At 36.3% G+C, this 22,180-nt stretch overlaps 1 protein-coding gene and 1 long non-coding RNA gene across 3 annotated transcripts in view; one reads left to right on the top strand and one right to left on the bottom strand.

Annotated features, from left to right (window-relative positions):
- Positions 1-22,180, bottom strand: part of Oxr1 (oxidation resistance 1) — a 362,919-nt gene that overhangs the window by 80,742 nt on the left and 259,997 nt on the right. The gene's annotated exons all lie outside the window — the stretch shown is intronic.
- Positions 1-22,180, top strand: part of LOC138805937 (uncharacterized) — a 39,956-nt gene that overhangs the window by 16,851 nt on the left and 925 nt on the right. The window lies entirely within an intron of this gene.

The raw sequence follows: 22,180 nt of genomic DNA, 5'->3' as shown, positions 1-22,180 counted from the left end.
CTACTCTTACTGATACATACAGCATAGGCTTTAAGTTAGGGACAATTCCATTTTATACACTCTACCTCAGGAAGGCTCCAGAAAAACAGAAATCCTAGCTAAATGTGAAGTTTATATAAACAAATATTATTTTAGTATAAGTAGTTAACTGGCATGTTGAAGGTCCTAATTTTCATACTGACAATTAATTAATGATATAAGTGTATGCCAAATGTTGCATGGGATATAGTTACCTAAAAAATTGATTTGTTCTTTATCTGAAATTTAAATTTGCCTGGATAGCCTCTATTTTTATTTGCTAAATCTGCCAAGCCTCCTTCTGGGGAGTAGAGATATTAATATAGTTGTTAAACTGAGGGCGGATGACTAGGATCTAAGTAGGTCAAGGCCCACTATCCTGGCAAAGATGCTGTAATACTCAAGACACTCCCACAACCAAAGATTGTCCAGCTTCAAATGTCAACAATGCCAGTGCTGTTGACAGCACTGTTATAGTAGACATCAGTACTGTTTATTAAGTATATGTGTACTTCAGCATGTTGTATATGGAGATTACATTCTTCTATTGATTCTGGTACATCTTCATCTCATTTACAGAGAAGATGATTCTCTTTCTCAGTATGTTTTGTTGAACTTGTTCATTAAGTCCCACATTTTCACTTAATAGGTTCAAAAGCTATGTGGTTTGGTTTAATCCATCCTTTCTCTGAAATCTTCTTCACACCAATCTGACTTTGCTGTAATTAGCACAGAGAAATCTGGAACTGAAAGAAAGGTGTGATGTAAGCCCATATGGTAAATGGGAGAAGATAGCTGCATGCAAAATAGTTCATTGCTAACAGAATGATGCTTCTTTAGTTAGCATTCTATGTTGTGAGACCCATTAACAAGATAGTATGTTTGATAATTGTAATAGCAATTATGCAGATGTTTTTTAAGCTTTAGCGGAATATAAAAATGAATTTCACTTCAATGGTTTTTATGGAAAATGAATGTTAGTTTGTCATGAGTAAGTCTTAACTTATAATATGCCTATCGTCAGACACAAGTAGTTCATGCCTATAATCCCAGTCACTCAGGAAGCTGAGATTTGAGAAGTGAAATTTGAAACTAGCCTGTGAAAACAAATCCAAGAGATCCTTACCTTCAATTAACTAGAAAAAGCTACATGTGAAGGTATGATTCAAGTGTAGAGCATTAGCCATGAAGAAAAATGTCTAATGAGGGTGTGAGATTGAGAGTTCAAGCCTCAGTTGCTGACACAAATGATGATGATGATGATGATGATGATGATGGTAATATGCATTTTTTCTATATTAATTTTGGAAGCGGTAAAACAATCTGGCTATTCTTTTCAAGTATTGTGATTAAAAACTGCACATTTGATTAAAAACAATAATATAGTTTTACTTATTCTTCAATACTTTAAGTTTAAACACTGACTCACTAGCAGAATTTGACTTTTAATAGTCTTATTTTGTTTTTTTTTAAGACATAACTCTAATATAATCTCGTTAGGGTTTTCCACAAATTAACTTGAAAGGTAACAGATGTTGTTTGTATGCCATGAAGTTATGTCATAAAGTAAAAATTACTTGTTTGTGTGTGTGTTATTTTTAAATAGATTAATGTGCTTTAAATCATCATACTACGTCCTCCCCCGAAAAGACCTTAAGTTTTGGATAAAATAAGAAGAACTCTACCCAGGGGTCTACCTATTCATCTTTTTAAATTTTTTGAGGTTCACCTATTCTAAAGGTCCAAAAGAGGACTATCTATATTAGCAAGAGGATAATCATAATTATCCAATATGCCAATCAGTTTTCTGTTGATATAACAAACCATGAGAGGAAAACCAACTTCAAGCAAGGAAGGTTTATTTTGACTTATACTTTCAATATCCAGAGACACTTGATTCCTTTGTATCTGAGATGTAGTGAGGTGGTGTTTCATGACAGGGAACGTGTGTGGAGGTAGGTTGTTCACTTTATGATAACTGGAAGCACAGAGGCGTGGACGGGGGTGAGCAAGAATAATATATACCTTCAATGGCATGTCCTCGTAAACTACTTTCTCCAATTTGGCCTTACTTCCTCATAATCCAATCAGGTATCAGTGGACCTATCCACTGGTGAGACTAGCGCTGAATAATTTTTATCACTTCCAAAAAGCCCACCCATTGACAAGCAAGATTTTTAATAATGTCCCTTCTGAAGACATTTCAGATTCAAACCATAACAACATAGCAATCTAAAATAAAGTTAACTGAAACTTTGCATTGCTCTTCCTCTCAAATCCATCTGTAGTTGTAGATGCATTTTAGGGCTCTTGAAGTGTTCCTTATATTTTATAAAAATAATAATATTAATAATATTTAGCAGTAGTGAAAGATTATGGAAAATAACAAATCATTCTAATTACAGTTCTTTAGTCAAAGCATAAAATATTGTACCAAAGTAGTGTAAACATGAGGAAGAACAGTGGGGTGTGTGGAGCATGTTTGTGGAATGCCAAAAAAAATGAGATTGTGAGGGCATGGATTTGTCTTTATGTACGGAGGGCAAAGATTAGGTACAATATTATACAGAAGCTACTTTGTGGTAGGATTACATAGAGACTAGGTGACAAAGCATTTACTATAAGAATAAGGATGTGGGAGAAAAACAAATGTGTATAAAATTGAAAAATCTTACACATTTAAGAATGTGACTTTCTCTGATTGGAAGATTCTCATGGTGGGCATGGCTACACTATAGAAAAGTCAGGACAGCATCTATGCAGCATTAATTCTGCCTCAGAATTATTATTATTATCATTGGTTAACATTATTATTTATTAATACTATTTACCCATCTCATTTGTACCTCTGAAGCTAATAATATTTAAATTATTAGCTTCAGGTATAAATCAGTAGACCAAGATATAATACTATGTAGAAGTAAGTAATTGTACTTGTGACAGGAAGGTTGCTGAAAACAAATCTGTGCTGGTCCACTAGTCCACTCTATAAATACAAAGCATCTACTAAACCAGTCAGGTTTTAGTGGTTCAGTGACAAACGAGATGGTGGTTCACCTTTGGGCGCTAGCTGAGTTCATTTTTTTTTTTCGTTATTGATACTATTCTCTTGTTTCTACAGAAAGGAACTAGAAACTGAAGAAGATATTACCACAAAGACATGTAACAGGTTGTAAAATGGGTTTAGTGTTAACAGTATATGGAATTCTTTTAAGTCCCCACACTCCTATCCTTTCTTTTTTTGCTGGTCCTAGGGCTTGAACTCATGTCCTTATTACTGTCTCTGAGCCTTTTTGTGCTAAACACTAGCTCTCTACCACTTGAGCCACAGGACTACTTCCTGCTTTTTTTTTTTGGGAGATAAGAGTCTCTCAGGGACTTTTTCTGCCTGGGCTGGCTTTGAACCACCATCCTCAGCTCTCAGCCTCCTGAGTAGCTAGGATTTTAGGCGTGAGCCACTGGAGCCCTGCCCCTTTCCTTTTTAAAAAACAAAAAATTAATATGCCTTATAGTGGTAAGTACATTAATGAGCTTATATAATGTTGAAAGGAATGCCCTTCTATATGACAAACATAGACCAGCTTAAAGGTTTTCCTATTGATTATGTATATCAAAAGATTTTAGTCTTTACTTACAAGCATAGAACCTTAACACAAGATCAGTATAGGACTCTATTAAATAATTGATTTGGATGAGCAGGTAACACAACGTTTAGTCAGTAAACCACTAAAGTGAACAGCCAATAAAAATGCTATGAGAGGAAATGTAGGCGGAAATACACCACTAGTTATGCCTAAGTCATCACTGTGGCATGAGATCTGAGATCAATGGTCCAAATAGTCACAATGAATAGCAACAATACAGAACTATGTTTGAGAAAGGGTGCTTGGTAAGTTTTTAAGTCTTATGGCTTTCACTAGGACTACATTTGTAATCGCCCCCAGACCAAAGAATTTACCCTATATTTTAAATCCTTTTTTTTCCCTTTGGCCAATCTTGGGGCCTGAACTCAGGGCCTGTGCACTGTCCCTGAGATTCTATTTGCTTAAGGCTAGCACTCTACCACTTGAGCCATAGCACCATTTCTGTCTTTTTCTGTTTATGTGGTATGAGGAATTGAACCCAGGGCTTCTTGCATGCTAGGCAGGCACTCTATCCCTAAGCCACATTCCCAGCCCTATTTTTTTTTTAATCCTTTGAACAAAGATTTTTCTAGCCACTCTTACTGAGAAACTTCTTTATTTATCTGTAGGATTCCTTTGACACAATCCTTTTTCCTTTGTCTTTAAGCAAATTTCTTAACATTTTAAAACATATTAAAAAATAACACAGTCGATGATACATATTCAATCATTTTTAAGATTTTGACACATTTGTATACTTATTGCTATTTACCTTGGCACAATATTTTAAAGTGAATTCCAGACATTTATGCTTCAATAACCATGCTTAAGAATAAATCATTTGGATGCATGTCTACTAGGTACCACTAAGTGACATTGTCATTCTTAAATTTGTTCTCATTCACTACCAAATTTCTCCAGCTGACCAAATGGCCTTCTCATTGTTGGTTTGTTGAATCACAATACAAATCAGATCTATTTATAAATAGTTAACTCTCTAGTCACCTGGGCCAGTGTTTCTCCTATTTCAATGTGCAAATAAACCACATAGGAATCATAAGATTCAGTAGAGTCTGAGTAAACTCTTACACATTGAGTTTTTGACATTGTCCCAAGTATTGCTAATCATGGTAAACTTACAACTATTTGAACAGAATGATCCAAGTGAAGGCCTCATTGGTTTTGTTTTGTTTGTTGCACACCATTGACTTGTAATGGGTCAGTTATCTTGGGTTATTTTCCATGATCCAGATCCACAAATGTGCTTCCTTGTGGTATTTAACTTATTCCTCCTCTAATACCCTCATTTCCTATAAATGATGTGAACTCTAAAAGCTTGAAACGATTCATGCCTTATTTGGTATGAACATCTTAAGCTGTGTTTCAATTGCTGGTCTGTATGGATATCATTCTTCTGCTTTTGTGGCGACTGCAAGGACTTCAAGAGCAGACTCATTTAAATGACTGAAGTTCTATCTTCATCACTTACTACTTATATAGCCGTAAGCTAGTCATGGAAATTTTTCTAAACCTGTTTCCTCATCTGTGAAATGACACAGTAATAACAATTTCTACATATTTACTGTGAAGACTAACACATGGCAAATATTCAATAAATGTATGCCATTTTTATTTTTGTTGATTTGGCAATATTTTCATTCTTAGTCAAAACATATCAGATGCTATGACCTTTCTTAAAAATAAAGCAACTATCTTTGTTGCTTTGTATGTCCCTCCCCCAGGGTATAACCCCTGCTTTCACTGTATTTGATGTTGTTATAATTTGTGGAGGGGAAGGGAAAAAAGAAATTGTTTAAATAGGGATACAAGTGGTCCATTGCAACAATGAGACGTACAAGTCGTTATGACAAAAACGAACTTCACAACTTTGGTGTGTGTGTGTGGGAAGAGGGTTGGGTGGGAGGGGGTAGGGTGAGGATGGGAAGGGATGGGAAGGGGAAACAAAGGAGGAGGCTACAATACTTGATAAGAAATGTACTCATTATCTTGCCCATGTAACTGTAACCCCTCTGTACAGTATTTTCACAATAAAAAAATAAAAAATTAAATTAAATTAAATTAAAAAATAAAACAACTAGCCTTTGAGCCCTTTGTTAATTTTGGGTTCTGTCATAAATCAGTACAGCTTTTCCATTCTTTTGTGCTATGCAGACCAGAATTAGACTGGACCCTGAGATGGATATAATATGAGGTTTTTCCTTTCTGTGTTTTAACTTCTTATTCAGGTAATGAGGACTTATAAAACGTTTAAATAAGATTGCTTTTTTTTAATCTCATATCAATTCACCCCAAAACCACAATTCTTTCAGAAACTATTGATTCTTGGTAAATTATCATAGAAACTTAAATAATAAAAATATACAAGAAGAAATGAGGCAAAATCAGTCATCTTGGCTGGATATTACGAAAACAAGAATGTAGTGTACATCCATATATCCTATATGAATTTTAAGGCCTTTCTGTGTGATTTTAGGAGTAAACAAATTTTTGATATGAAAAATCAGGTTTAGTCAGAGAGAAAACCTTCAAAAGATTACTAAAGTTGAGTTTATGAGCTTGGGTATTTCTTTCTTTGTTTCTTTTTCTTTCTAAAAAATTTATTGTGCTGGTTGTGGGGCTTGAACTCAGGGCCTGCTCTTGTTCTTGAGCTGTTTTGCTCAAGAGTTATGCTCTACTACTTGAGCCACAGCTCCAATTGCAGACTTTTTGGGTGTATAATTGGAGATAAGTGTCTCATGGACTTTCTTGACCTTGCTGGCCTCACCCTCTTGAGTAGCTACTGGTGCCTACCTGGCACTTGTGATTTTTCTTAGTATTTCTTAACTCTTAGTGTTAGAAGATTTTCAGTTTGGAATGAATTCCTATAGTAGGTAATTTGGGAGTTCTAAGAAACTAGGAAAGGAAGCCTAGGCCAATTCAAAACAGCACAGTGCAGTCTGAATTTTCTTATGACTGACTTTATGAAAACAGCATATGATTTATATGGATGTGAAGTGTGCAATTATGAGTTGAAGCCATGGATTGTAAATTATTCCTTTGCTTATAATAAATTCCATCAGCACAGAGTAACATGGAGTCAGCTTTCATAACAAGCAAGTGCTGGCCCAGATGAGAGGCCAAAAATAAATTAGGCAACATTATTCCACACTTTGCTCTTTTTGCTTTTCCTTTGAGCTTAATTTTCTCAGATGTCTTTCCTGTGGGAATTCGAATATTATTTGTTCCAGTGATGTATTCTATTAGCTTAATGATTGAAGAATTGTTCTGAAGTCAGTTCCTTCTGAAGAGTTATTTGTCACATGGACAAATGGTGAGAAAAGAACAATGCTATTATCATATAATTTTGTAGTATTTATATTATTTGTTTTTGAGGCATAGTATTTACATGTGATGTGAGCAAAGAATAACTGAAACTATATAACCCAGTACATAATTTTACCACACTCAAGAAAAGATGGTATAAAGTTACTTGAAAAAACAGTAATGAAAGGTTTCCACCCTTCTTCTATTTAATATCTGCCTGTCCAACTACCATTCATCAATACATTGCATCTAAACCAACATCAGTATAAAAAAATAAGCTTTAACCAACAAGGGAAATCCAACAAAAAATTTTATGTGTTTGTGTATACACAAAACACACAGAAAATGATTTACTAATTAATAACTCAAATAGTGGATGACATTGCAAAGCTAAGTATGTACTCATACTGATTGAAGATAAAGTCTGCTTTTACATAAATAAAAAAGAATGGTATTTTTTTCTCCTTAAACTCTTTATTAAAATCTGAAAGTTGTATCTAATTGGCTTCTGTTTCTTTAGGAAACCTGTCTCCCTAATCTGAATTTAAATTTAAGGAATATATCAAAAACGTTTTCTCAATCAGTATAGGCATTTTTAAAATATGAACCAAAAATTTGCCAGTATCTCTGATTGAATTTTAGCTTCCAAACTAAATAGTTCACATAATTTTGGCACTGTCTCATAACAAGGGAATAGTTATTATACAATATGCTTCAATAAAGACAGCTTCCTCCAAACATTATAGCATCATGATGGAAACTGTTATCCAATGGCTAAATGACTACATTAGCACTCTGCTCTGTCATGTAAATTGTGTTGAAAATCAAATCATTAAGCATTTGGATATTCTCATAAAAATCCAATCTTTTAAATAGCCATATTAGATTATGACCTTTTATACCATTCAGTAAATATTTGTTGAGTGACTTACATGAATAAATATTAACAATACAATAAAAATACTACATGTTCACTAAACATTCTAAATGTAGATTCATATTCGTAGAATATTTGTTTTACTGTTCAATTTAAAATGAATTAAAATTAAAGCCACACAAATATTGTTTACTTTTCTGTCACAATGTCCTATTAAGTAACTAATGAAAAGTCAAATACATAAATAGTTCAAGAGTGAATAGTTCTGAGGCCTAATTTGCCTTATTAATTGGATAGTCCATGCATCTACATGTAATATGTTGTCTTTTTTTTTTTTTTTTTTTTTGGTTGTCATGGGGCTTGAACTCTGGGCCTGAGCACTGTCCCTCAGATCTTCAGCTCAAGGCTAGAACTCTACCACTTGAACTACAGTGCCAATTCTGGTTTTCTGGAGGTTTATTGGAGATAAGAGTTTCACGGACTTTCCTGTTCGGGCTGACTTTGAACTGTGATCCTCAGATCTAAGCCTTCTGAGTAGCTAGGATTACAGGTATGAGCCACCGGCGCCCAGCTTATGCTAGCTTTTTAATAGCCCCACGGATTGGTATCAGAAGTCACTAGAAGAAAGCTGTGATATTTCAAAACCACAGTTTGTAATGACTCTTTTCTTCCCCCAGTCCTAGGGCTTGAACTCTTGGTCTGGTTGCTGTCCCTGGGCATCTTTTGCTCAAGGGCAGCCCTCTACCACTTGAACCGTAGCGCCACTTCTGGCTTTTTCTAAGATGAATTGGCATTAAGGATCTCATGGACTCTCTCCTGCCCCAGTTGGCTTCAAATTGCAATTCTCAGATCTCACTTTCCTGGGTAAATAGGATTATAGGGGTGAGCTACTGGCACCCAGCTGTAATAATCATTTTTACGTTCCTATATTTAATATTTATGTTTCTATTCACTTATGTTCTATGTATGCAGTTGTGGAAATAGAGGAAATAAAAGAAAGAACTAAGATATAGGAACTTGTAGTAATATCCAAAGTACATGCACTGGTAAGTCAGATTTCACTCCCATCTGAATATCTTCCCAAGCAGTTCAATGGTCTCCCAGTTCATTCTGCCATCATTTTTCACCACTGGCACATTGATCTTCCCCACTATTCATTACTGAACCAGTCTTTCACATAGTTGGCCAATATTTCCTCCTCCTCCAGTTGACTCCATGCCAGGTAAGCACTTCTCCCCACCTACAAGTCCCAAAGTCTACTTACTGCCCTCCCTGCTTCCAATCAGCATAAGCAGCAACACAGTATAAAGCAAAGTTTGAATACTCATGAGTAAACTGCCAAGTCCTAGAGATTAGAAGTATTATAAATTTAAAAAAATCAAAGGATATGTTTTAGATAATTCTATTTTAAAATAATTAATTTTGTTTGAGAAAGGGTTTTGCTATGTGGGCCAGGCTGCAGGCACACACCACCATCCTGGGCTTTAAAAATATTTATAGTAGTTACTTAGTCATGTAATACTAATTTGGTTTTTTAAAAATTTTTCACTTTTGGGGCTGGGAAGGTGGCTCAGTGATAGAGCTCTTGCCTTGCATGCATGAGGCCCTGGGTTTGATTCCTCAGCACCACAGAAGCAAAAAGAAAAAAGCCGAAAGTGGCGCTGTGGCTCAAGTGGTAGAGTGCTAGCCTTGAGCTGAAGAGCTGAGGGACAGTGCCCAGGCCCAGAGTTCAGGCCCCATGACCGGACCCAAAAACAACAACAACAAAAAAGCTTTTCACTTTTTAATCTCTAATTGGCATATCATAAAGTCTCAAATTAATATTCTTCCATGCACCTTCGTCTTTTCTCATCTGCTGTCATGTTTCTTCCTCTTTTAGATCTTTATATTTATTAGATGTGCTTCTCAAGTGAAAAATATCACTACACATAACAACAACATAGCAGCAAATTTAAGTGCAACACAGCATACTGAACCAAGATTTGGTCCCTAGTGTCGGAGATATGACTCATGGCCAAATGACCATGAGCACAGCACTCACTGTTCCTGTTTCTTAGTTTTCTTAGTTGAAGACATTAAATTCCAACGTATGAAGTTCAGTTCTAAGATTCTCTGGATTATTCTGTGTGCATTAACCTTTATTAGTACCTTATAGAGAAGAACAGCAGCATTTTCCCAATGTTTCAGGTAAAGAAATAAACTGTTCACCTTGACTAAATCAACATCTCCCTATGAAAAGCAAAGAAAGGTAAAATGAAGGAAAATTTAAGCCTCTTCATAAATTCTCAGGAAAATGCAGGGCCTCTGTTTCTCTCTCTCTCTCTCTCTCTCTCTCTCTCTCTCTCTCTCTCTCTCTCTCTCTCTCTCTCTCTCTCTCTCTCTCTCTCTCTCTCCCTCCCTCCCTCTCGCTCTCTCTCTCTTATCTTCCACTGAGGAGTAGAAGATCCTGCCATGAAAGTTTTAGGTTTTTTTAAAAATGCAGAATATTAAAAATGTTTGCTTTCTTCCTCAGCAGAATAATGATGAACAATGAATATTCATGCAATTTATTCTATAATTGATGAAACACATTGGTGGTGAAATATGTGTGCTCAATATTTTAGGGGATTACATAAACGATGCATATATTTCTGAACTAGTTTTTGACATACTATTGCATAAGAACAAAAAGCATAAATACAATTATGAGTTTTAAAAGTATGCTACTGCCATGAAAACAGGATATGGACATTGATAATGGCAACAATTTACTTGGTTACTTTTACCTTCTATTTTTAACAAGTGGTTCAAGGAACAGGAGAGTAGCTGGCTGACTAGGGCCCTGGTCTAGCACTCAGACAACTGAAGCTCTATTCCTGGAGGTTTCATTGAGTCATGGGGTGACCAGGTGCTTTGTCAGCTGATCTCCCATAAATTCATAGGTCTTAGAATTTAGGAGAATTTCTCCATCTGCTAGCCTTTCAGAAATGTCATGGATGTAGTCATGCCTGTCTGCAAAGTACTTTAAAAAGCATCAAGAGAACAGGGCTGGGAAGGTATCTCAGTGGTAGAGCGCTTGCCTTGCATGCATAAGGCCCTGGGTTTGGTTCCTCAGCACCACATAAGCAGAAAAGGCTGGAAGTGATGGTGTTGCTCAAGTGGTAGAGCGCTAGCCTTGAGCTGAAGAGCTGAGGGACAGCGCCCAGGCCCAGAGTTCAGGCCCCCACGACCAGCAAAAGAAAAGCGAAAAAAAAAACCATCAAAGAACAAACAAAATTTACTTGACTATTAGTAGACTTAACCCAGGGTATAACTAGTATTTTTTTTAAGATTTAAAGTTTGTTTCACTTTTTATTTTATCTTATTTTTTATTTTTGTCGGTTATGGGGCCTGAACCCTGGGCCCAGGCGCTGTCCCTCAGCTCTTCACTATGTTTAGATGTCACCTCTGTTCTTCAACCTCATTTGTTATGAAAATTCCTCAAAGTTACGAGCAAATAGGGAACCACATAAAAGAGGATGAGTTACTTCCTCTGAGTATTTTTTGAAGTCTGACCATATTCTTTTGTAATTTGTCAGGCTCAAGTTGAAATGATAGTGCAGTTAAACATTAAATGAAATTAGGGATTCAAAATTTTGTTTTCTGTTGGTTGTGTTAGTGTTGCTGGGGTTTGAAAATCAGGGCCTCATGCTTACTGGACAGGTGCCCTACTGCTGAGACATGCTTCCAGCCCTTTACGGCACTGGTTATTTTTGAGATAGTGTCTTGCCACCAGCCCAGGCATGTGCCTGGAGGCTGCTCCTCTTATTTTTCACTTTTTATGTTGAGATTCAGTCTCATGGCCTTTTCTGCCCTAGATGGCTTGGATGTGTGATCCTCTCTATCTCAGCCTCCCAAATACCTAAGATTACATTGTAAGCCATCAATGTTGAGCTGGAATTCAGAATTTCTGAGAAAGGAAAGAGCCCCATATTCTTATTTTTTTATAAGATTTTATTTTATTTATTTATTTTTTTTGTCGGTCGTGGGACTTGAACTCTGGGCCTGGGTGCTGTCCCTCAGCTCTTCAGCTCAAGGCGAGAGCTCTACCACTTGAGCTACAGCGCCACTTCCGAGCCCCATATTCTTAAGAATTGTAGTCTGCGTCATTCCTTCAACTGTTGGCTGTTATTGATAGTGATACACATGATACTGAACTTGGAGGATGAACAAACAGTGGAGATAGGTATCTAGAGTCAAGGAACTGTAAACAGATAGATGGATTTGCTATATGAACACATGATCACACTACAATGTGGTGAGTGTTAGGATGTGCGAGGATGACAGGGAATAGACTAGGGCATTTAGAAAGAGCATTACCACTAACCTTGGTGGGCCAGTAAAGCAAGAAATATATATTATTTTCCAGGTACTAGAAGTTTTATAGTAATGGCTTTTAAAAATGAATATTTAATCAACTGGAATTGTTTACCAGGCAGTGGGCCAGAAAACAGTAAGATCTATAAAAGCATCAACTTTAGAGTTCGATAGATACAATTACAAGTCTATTTTTATCAGTAGGTGTGACCTTGGGCAAGTTTCCTGACCTCTCAAAACCTGTTTTTATGTTTCTTATTTATAGGATGAAACTTATCTTTATAAACTATAGTTGGCTGTTATAAAATTTAAATAAGAGAATAGCTATAAGCACCCAATCCCTATCCTTGGTAAGATGGCAAATAATGCAAGGATACTACTTAATATTAAGTTATATATATATATATATATATATATATATATATATGTATTCATTGGCTGCATCCAGTAATCCATAGACAACCATCCCTAAAATCAGCTCCATGTGAAGAGGCTAGAGAACATAGGATATGCTATAATTATAGACTGATTACCAACCATGGTAAGATGCTTGGACTACATGAAGTACACAGTAGAAAATGTTTAAGGTTCTTTTTGTTTATGTTTTTGTTTTTGTCAGTTTGGGACCTGAACTTCAATCCTGGGCACTATCTGAGCTTTTTTTGCTCAAGGCTAGTGCTCTACCCCTTTCAACCACATTAACTTTCCTGCCTTGGCTGGCTTCAAACTGCAATCCTCAGATCTCAGCCTCCTGAGTAGCTAGGATTGTATTTTTTTTGGGGGGGTCCAGTCGTGGGGCCTGAACTCTGGGCCTGGGTGCTGTGCCTCAGCTCTTTAGCTCAAGGCTGGCCCCTACCACTTGAACCACAGCGCCACTTCCGGCTTTTTTCTTTTTGCTTATGTGGTGCTGAGGAACCCAGGGCCTCAGGCATGCAAGGCAAGCGCTCTACCACTGAGCCACCTTCCCAGCCCCAGTTAAGAATTTGTTTTTTAAAAAACCAATGAAAGCCAGGCACTGATGACTCATGTTTGTAATCCTAGATACACAGGTGGCTGAGATATGAGGATCATTGTTCAAAGCCAGCCTGGGCAGGAAAGAATGTGAGACACTTACTTCAGTTAATCAATCTCCCAAAGCCAGAAGTCAAGCTGTGGCTCAAAGCTCAGCGACATTGTCTAAGCCCTAAGTTCAAGACTTTTTTGTGCTTTCTCTTTCTGTCTCGCTCTCTCTGTCTCTGTCTCTGTCTCTGTCTCTCTCTCTCACACACACACACATATGCAGGTTTGCATGCACAGGAACAAAGAACCAATGATCCTAGATTTTGGAAAGACTATTTAAAAATGGCACTGTTGATAACAGATTAGGAAGACATGGAGAAACAAGAAAGGTTATAGGTCTAGTTAGGAGTTCCTCGTAGTAAATCATTCAGTGCAAAAGTAAGCATGGGAGGTCCCTAAGTGCAATATAATAGAACTTCAGAAGTGAGAGATGGAGGAATACCTATTCCTCACACATCTGCTTCTGTATGCATTCTATCATGTCCCAAGATGTAGGCCTTATCTCCCAGATGTTTAACTCTTCTAACCATGAATCCAACCAGCAACGGTGGTCATTTTCGATTAGTTTCTATCATTAAGTACTTACAAACATGAAATCCCAATCATTTCTAAAAGGCAGTAAGTAAACATCCTTCTACAAAAAGACGAACTTAGTAGTTGTTCCCTAACTTTCTTGCTGGAACGTCTTAATAGTAATAGGTATAGTTTGAAAAATCAAAGAATGTAAAGGACCTTTAAAAGATGTCGAAGTCTATTTTTTCATAGTACTAGAAGTTAGATAATATGGAAGGGTTGCCCTCTTGTTTAATATCAACATCTGAATGAATATGTACCATGAGAACTCTGTAAGAAGCCAATAAATTTTTTGAATCCTCATAATTTCTATTCCAAATGATTCTCTTTCTACATACACTTCCAACTGAGTCTTGCCTAAGAGGACATACTTTATTTTGCCTTGGTTTTAGTTATCTGCATGATATTCACATATAATGTGAGATACAATTTTGGATATGGATAGTGAGTTTTTGGAGAAAAGTATTGATATAAATAGAATTTTTTCAAGGTATGTAATTTTTATACACAAGAAAACTTTTTTCAGTTCTTTAATATTCTCATGTATATTAAAATACTTATACATTTAAAATGTTAACTATCATGTATGTTTCAGAATTAGTTTGAGCTATATGATGAAAACTCCAGTATTATTATTTTACAATACTGTGAAATTTATGTAATTACTTAATCACAATATTTTAAAATAAATAAATAAAAATTATTATAAGGCCGGGTTCCAGTGGCTCACGCCTGTAATCCCAGCTACTAGGGAGGCTGAGATCTGAGGATTATGGTTCAAAGCCAGCCTGGGCAGGAATGTCTGTGAGACTCTTATCTCCAATTAACCACCAAAAAACCAGGAGTAGCACTGTGGCTCAAGTGGTAGAGTACTAGCCTTGAGCTGAAGAGCTCAGGGACAGAGCCCCGGCCCAGAGTTCAAACCCTATGACTGACAAAAAAAAAAGTTATTGTCAGATTTACAATGTTAAGATGAAACCATTTTTGAAAGACTACTCAAAAGTCTGTCTTAGAGGAAAAGTAGAAACAAAATACAATTAGACAATTCGCTTAATAAATGTTACAAGAATTAAGAAATGACAAAGTGAAAAGGCTATTTTTAAAGTAAAAAAATACAATGAAGATTTAATTATCCCAGCAAATAAAGTGGTAAGAAATCGAGTCTAAAACAAACACAAGTTAATGTAAAAATATGGAAAGGACTGAATTGAAACTAAACAACCACCAAGTTTCAGTCAAGTTACCACAGTTAATATCTGTAGAAATACAAATGTGTATACAAATGTGTATATAGATATACACACACACACACACACACATATATATATATAGTAAAAAGAAACCGTAAAGACTATGTTTAAAAATGAATACTCAAAATATCTTATGTTTATCATTTACAGAAGGTTAAACTTTTCCTTTTTTTGGTTGAAAATTAACCTATCTCTTCATAATATCTTATTTTAAGAAATGAAAATCAAATGGATGTACATGTGATTAACTGCATTATCCCATCTTGCTTCTAAAATTAGACTTATAGCATCAGTAGTACATATTTCTAATATTTCTAGATAGTTTTCCAACTTTTAAAATTGTCTCTTGGAAATGGAAGTGTGGGTCAAATAGCAAAGTACCAGCCTTGAGCAAAAAATCTAAGGAAGAGCACAAGGCTCTGAGTTCAAGCTCCAGTACCAGCACCAAAACAAAGCAAAATAAAATAAGTTTCTATTTTCATCTGTGAGGATTGCACATCTAAGAGCTACATATGTACACAGCAAATGAAATCTATAAAAGAGTCACAGAATATGTCTTAATAGAAAATAACTTTAATACTGAAAATTATATGTAAAATAGTATTTAGGAAGATGAATAGTAAAAATATCAAATGTTTTAGCCTGGCACCAGTGGTTCACACACTTGTAATCCTAGCTACTCAGGAGGCTGAAATTTGAGGATGGCAGTTTGAAGCCAGCCAGGGCAAGAAAGGCCATAAGACTCTTATCTCCAATTAACTACTCAGAAAAAGCTGGAAGTGGCATTATGGCTCAAGTGGTAGAGTGCTAGCCTTCAGCAAAAAGAAGCTCAGAGACAGCTCCCAGTCCTTGAGTTCAAGCCCTAGGACCAGTAAAATAAATACATATATACATAAATAAACAGAAAAATCAAATGTTAAGCACAAGTGATAAAATTATGCACATCAATTATTACTAGATGTTTTCATAATATTATAAATAATCCAATATCACCTTATAATAAAGTAAATTTTATAACTCATGACTTTGAATTCTAGGACATCATTTCAAAGAGGCAGGAAACATTATTGATCACATGATTGATCTTAACTAAGCTTTGATGCCTAAACCATCACTGTCTTAGTTTAGGATGTCAATATCTCTTACCTGCTAACTTTCCCTTTCCTCCTCACGTTCCAAAGAACAGGTTTGAGTGATTTACTTAAAACTTAAATCTTACAGTGAACATCATCTACACTTGATCTTAGCCAAAAGGCCGAGGAGCGATACACCATCTAATATATAAGTTAGCTTCCCAGCAGAACCAAAAAAGTGGCAGAAGAGATGTAAATATTTTTACCCCATACTCAGGATCTTTTAGGGCAAACAAATTCCTTATTTTGTTACTCTTTATAGAAGTTCTTTTTATTTTCCTAGTTTGAGCAATGGTGTAACGTTAGCACCAACTTCATTTTAAATCCGAGCTAAGGGGTGATTTTGACTTTTTGTCAATGTTAGTATCTGACGAGTCAGTACCTGTGTACAGGGAGTGGAGGTCAATTCTATTATAGGCACTTTCAGTCCTTTTTAAGCAGGTCATGTAATATTTATGTACCATAATTTCCCAATCTACATTAGCAGAGCTCTGTGTACTTCCCAGGGGTGTTATGAAACTAAGTAAAAAGAAGAATAAACATTACAAATGCAGTACACAGCAAATTCAAGAAGTTTACTACTATAATAATAGATTTACAATTAGGACACACCTCCAGGACAACAATTTTAGCTTTCACAAGCATAAGTGACAGTCAGTACTGAATGTACACACAGCCCTTCGCTCACTCTTAGACTTCACATTATACTCATCACTTGTCCTATTGGTCTTCCTTCTATTCTTTGAATAAAATAAATTCATTTCTACCCCCAGGTCTTTCTCTCTACCTGGTTATGTATTCCCTGGAATATAGGAATAGGAATTCTTCAAATCATTTGCTTCTCAACTCCAATGATACCGTCACAAAAATGCCCCCATCATTATCCAAGCTAACTGTACCACCGCTTAACTACCACAGCCTGGGTGGTCATATTACTCTATGATTTTCTTCTTAGCACTTCTTATCTGAACATCTTATTTCCTTTTTGCTTGCTTACTGATGTAGAAATTACCACTATCCTCTAAACAAGGCCCTGAGATCAAACAGTCTGTCACTAAACTATATCAAATGCCAAGGGTTTGGGTAACAGGAAGTGCAGAGGGAGCCTGTTAAATCAGGGAAATGATGTACTGAAAACCTGATTTTGCAGAAGAATGAAGTGATGGAAGGGTATGCAAAGGATAGAAAATCACATTACAATGGCTTAGGAGAAGAGCTTTTTAAAAAATGTTAAATAGAAATGTGCCTTAGGGTTCAATTCCTCAGTACCACATAGCAAGAAGAAGCCAGAAGAGGCACTGGGGCTCAAATGGTAGAGTTCTGGCCTTGAGCAAAAGAAGCTCAGGGACAGTGCCCAGGCCCTGAGTTCAAGCCCTAGGACTGGCAAAAAAGAGGAGGAGGAGGAGGAGGAGGAGGAGGAGGAGGAGGAGGAGGAGGAGGAGGAGGAGGAGGAGGGAGGAGGAGGAGGAGGAGGGAGGAGGAGGAGGGAGGAGGAGGAGGGAGGAGGAGGAGGGAGGAGGAGGAGGGAGGAGGAGGAGGGAGGAGGAGGAGGGAGGAGGAGGGAGGAGGAGGGAGGAGGAGGAGGAGGAGGGAGGAGGAGGGAGGAGGAGGAGGAGGAGGAGGAGGAAGAGGGAGGAGGAGGGAGGAGGAGGGAGGAGGAGGGAAGAGGAGGAGGAAAAAGAAAAAAAAACTTAAGTATAGGAAGATGGCCTAATATGTCACCAAAGCTAACAATATGAAAAGCAGAATTTCTTCTTTTGTACTCTGAAAACTGAACTCTGTAACAGAACAGGTTGAAGTAGTGTGGGAAAAATAAACTTTCAATTTTTCTACATGACGCATTTGGCTAAGTAATGCATTTAACTTTCTATCTGATGCATTTGGCTCAGTAATGAATTTAACTTTGCCAAGTTAAATTCAACAACTGTTCTGATAACTGATTTGCCTGTAATGTCTATTCTATAGTATATATGTATATGTATATCTATATATCTATATATCTATATATATCTTCTCTTGTAGTGAATTCCATCTCTCAGGCAAAATCATAGAAAAGTCACACTTATTTCTGGTCTCCCATTTGAGGGGACAGGTGAAGTTGGGCTACATGGAGGGGGTTGAATGATAAAAGGGGTGAGACTAATCAATGTGCATTGTATTAATAAACTGACAGGCTGATTTGAACCCCTTGAATAGCTAAAGATCATAAAAATAAAATTTGAAATTTAAATAAAGGAGGAACTTTCTTCATTCTTGAGTCCTTTAACTCTTTTCCTCCACTGGTATTGACATGCCTGACAACTAACTCTCACAGGCTCTACCTTCAGCTGTCAATATACATTCAGTATTTCTTCTTCCAAATTCCAGTTTAAAATTAATCACTCATTCTGATATCTATAGAAGTACAAAATTTTAATCGTCTAGGTAGGTGTCTGTCTCTCTCATTACATGACACTTGGTTACCAAATATGAAATGCTAATAACTTGATATCACAGAATGTGCTCAGCACTGAAATATGTATTTTCATTTCATATTTTTCCTTAATGTTAACTTTTTCTTTTATCATTGTGCACGTGCTATTTTATACTATGCAAAATAAAGTATTCTCCTTTCTTAGAAAAAGAATTAAAAACTATGGATGTGTTTGCTTGTACACTAGGTCAGATGAGGCTAGATTTTCCACTTACTATAAAAATAAGACACAGGTACACATATCAGTGATGGTGGCTAAGGATAAAATAGAAATCAAAAGCAGAGAAAAGCACATATGAATTGTTGAGGTGCCAGGGCAGGATATTTGACATTTTAGATATTTAGACAACTTGTCAATGATGATCTGAAGGAAGAAAGACAGGGTACCATGCTCATGTGTATGGAAAGAATCTTAGAGGGGGGAAAAAGGAGAAAAAAACTAGTACAAATGCCTTGAGAAAGGAACAGGTTTAGGTTGTTCAAGAAATAGCAAAAAGGCTAATGTGGAAGGTGTGAAATCATGAGGGGGAGATGATAGAAAATAACCTATTTATGTGTGTGTGCAATGCACACACATGTGTATTGCAGGTTGCAGGGTTGGTCAGGTAGAATATTACAGATTATAAATTAGGATTTTAGATTGGGTTTTACTCAAAGAGTGATAGGAAGAATGAGTTTGGGTGAAGAAGTGGCACAAAGAGATTGTGTTTTGACCACAGGCTTCCATCTGCCTTACTGAAAAGTGGTATGTGTATGTGTGTGTGTGAATGAGAGAGAGAGAGGGGGGGGGTAGGGGGAAGGGAGGAAAGGAGGAAGGGAAGAAGGGAGGAAGGGAGGAAGGGAGGAGGAAGGGGATAGATGACATAAGGCAGAGGTACAATGTAGTGGGGAGATGATGGTGTCGGAACCTAGGAAGACTCACTGCAGAGCTGTACTGATACTAAGTTATTCTGAGAAGAGAGTAAACAAAACAGAATCTCTGATGAGAGATGAAAGAGTAACAACAAAGTCTGGAAGACCACACTGTCTTTGCTCTAAACAACTAAAAAAATGGTGCATCTATTAACTGCAATTCTAATATGACTTACTATATGAATACTACATTGTTCAAAATTGTGCTAATATGTTGATGAGTTAATTTATGAAGAGCACTTACTATAGTACAAATTAAGTGTTTGCTGTTAATAAACTAAATGGGAAATTATTTTTCAATCCCAGGATATTATTCAATGTGAAAATGTTCTTGTTAGGGTCATAATTTTTGAGAAATAAAGTAACTTAAATGATAGTGAAAGACTTTCCACTGGCAAATAAAGCTGAAGAGAGGATAGGCCTTCCTAACAATGGCTAAGAGTTTCCTCATTGTCAGTTCCGCTTTCCACCTGCACATGCCTTAAAATAGGACTTCCTTCTTTTCCTTTGCTTCTTGAAAGTTTTCCTACCCTTCAAAACAGAGCCATTAAATGTTTACCCTTAAAGGAAGAGTTTGGTATCTTATAGCCACTATCGCAAGGAGATTTATATTTGGCAACACTCTTTTAAGTAACATCAAAGTACCCTGTATTTTGAATACAATAAAATATTGTTTATTACTATTTTGTTACTGAAAGTCAGTACAATAAAAGGTATCACAGAACACTTGAAGACACATATGTCCTATGTTTGTTTTATTGTTAATTTTTGTGAGAAAAGACTGACTCCTTATATATATATATTTATTTTTATTATCTGTAGGTAGTTTTACAAAGGAGTAACCATTCAACAAATCAGTTTATAAGAACAATGCGTTGATCAATGTCACTCCTTTCATTATTCTCCCCCACTTATGCTCTTTTATGAACTGGACTGGCAAGTTGTAAAATGATATTACAACCTGAAAACATTGAAAGATGTCTTGATGGAAGGAAAAGGTTACAAAAAGAAATATGTGATTGATCTCATTTAGGAATCTTTTATCATTTCCCTCCCAGGAATATCTAGAGGCAGAAACTAGAGCCTTCTCAAAATTACAATGAATATGACATGTGTTATTTCTGTACCTGAAATGATTCCTTTGGGAGAGAAGATGTTGTCATAATAATGTTATTTCATTTTAACACCTTATGGATAACAGAGGACCCAACAAATAAGAAGGTATGGTCTGGCTGGTTGGAGCCAGCAACTAAAACAAACACACAAAGAATACTAACTGTTGCCAATGCTTCTCCAGTGTTTTCTCCTCGTAAGTAAGAAGTCACATAAAACTTTGTCACAAATGACTCTCATAGTCATCAGAATAAAGCCTATCTTAGTAGACTTACCCCTAAGTGTGCGCCTTGATCTAAAAAATTTTAGTGCTGCAAAATCCTCTCTTAAATGTACCAGTGCTGTTTCATAAACAGAAGAAAAGACTGCATGTGTGGCTCAGGTGGTAGAGTGTCTGACTAGTAAAGTTCTGAGTTCAAACTTCAATAAAACAAACACAAATTGGAAGGAACAAAGACAGAAAAGGAACTGGAGAATCTAAGTAAACCTTTTCAGTTTTTAATGACATTTATTTTTTTAATGACAAAGCTGTGGGCTGCTAATTCAATAAAGGATAGAAGCTCTTAGACACTGGCATGCATTCAGCTCTGAGATTCAGAATTCTGGTGTACAGGAAGCCCACTGAAGATATGTTTTACATTTCTCCTGTTTTCATTCAGATAACTAATGAATCATGTAATCATTTTGAGTGGTAATTAAAAATGTCGTTTACATTCATCAGCTAGAGCAAATTATGTAATATCTCTTTCCTATTGTGAGCATTTTACTCACACTCAGCCTTCATGTTGGGGTTTAACACGAATACTTGAGCTCCATAGTATTCTCATATACATGACATGTTCATTACTTTTACTGGCACCCCAGTTTTCATAAGCTATCCTAACAGTTCTGTGATGAAGAAATTGTTTATATTAATTTTGTTCTTTAGATACATAATTAGAAGTTTGAGACTAATTGGCAGATTGCTTGACACATAAATTAAAGGGGCAAAACCATAATTTGAACTTAATGGTTTTTAGTTTCAAAATCTTTTTTTTAAATTTAATTTTATTTTATTTGTGAACATACTGTACAGAGGAGTTACAATTACATGGGAAGGTTAATGCGTACATTTCTTACCAAGCATTGCAGCCTCCTCCTTTGTTTACCCTTCACATCCCTTCCCAGCCTCCCACCTCCCCCTAGTTTCAAAATCTTAAACCCTTGCATTTCATTTCAGTTGAATGCTGGTGATTACATTACTAATAACCATCTCTGTGTATTTTCCAGTATGCTTAGTCAAGAAGTTTTGCCCAAGAACAGGTAGACTCTGGGGACCCAGGGTGAGGCAAAGCAGTGAAAAGAAACCAAACTGGCCACAGATAAATCCATTGAAGAAAAAACAAGGAATCCTCCTGTGAAGTATGAGTGTGAAGTGTGCAGATGTTAACTTATTGTACAAGTAACAGTTTGTCTGTCTCTATTTTTACTGCTCGACTTCATCCAACCAA

Source organism: Dipodomys merriami, unplaced genomic scaffold (assembly GCF_024711535.1).
Source record: "Dipodomys merriami isolate MVZ:Mamm:240054 unplaced genomic scaffold, mDipMer1.0.p SCAF_4, whole genome shotgun sequence".
NCBI lineage: Eukaryota > Metazoa > Chordata > Mammalia > Rodentia > Heteromyidae > Dipodomys > Dipodomys merriami.
Note: the sequence above shows the minus strand (reverse complement) of the source record. Positions and strands in the feature narration are given on the sequence as shown.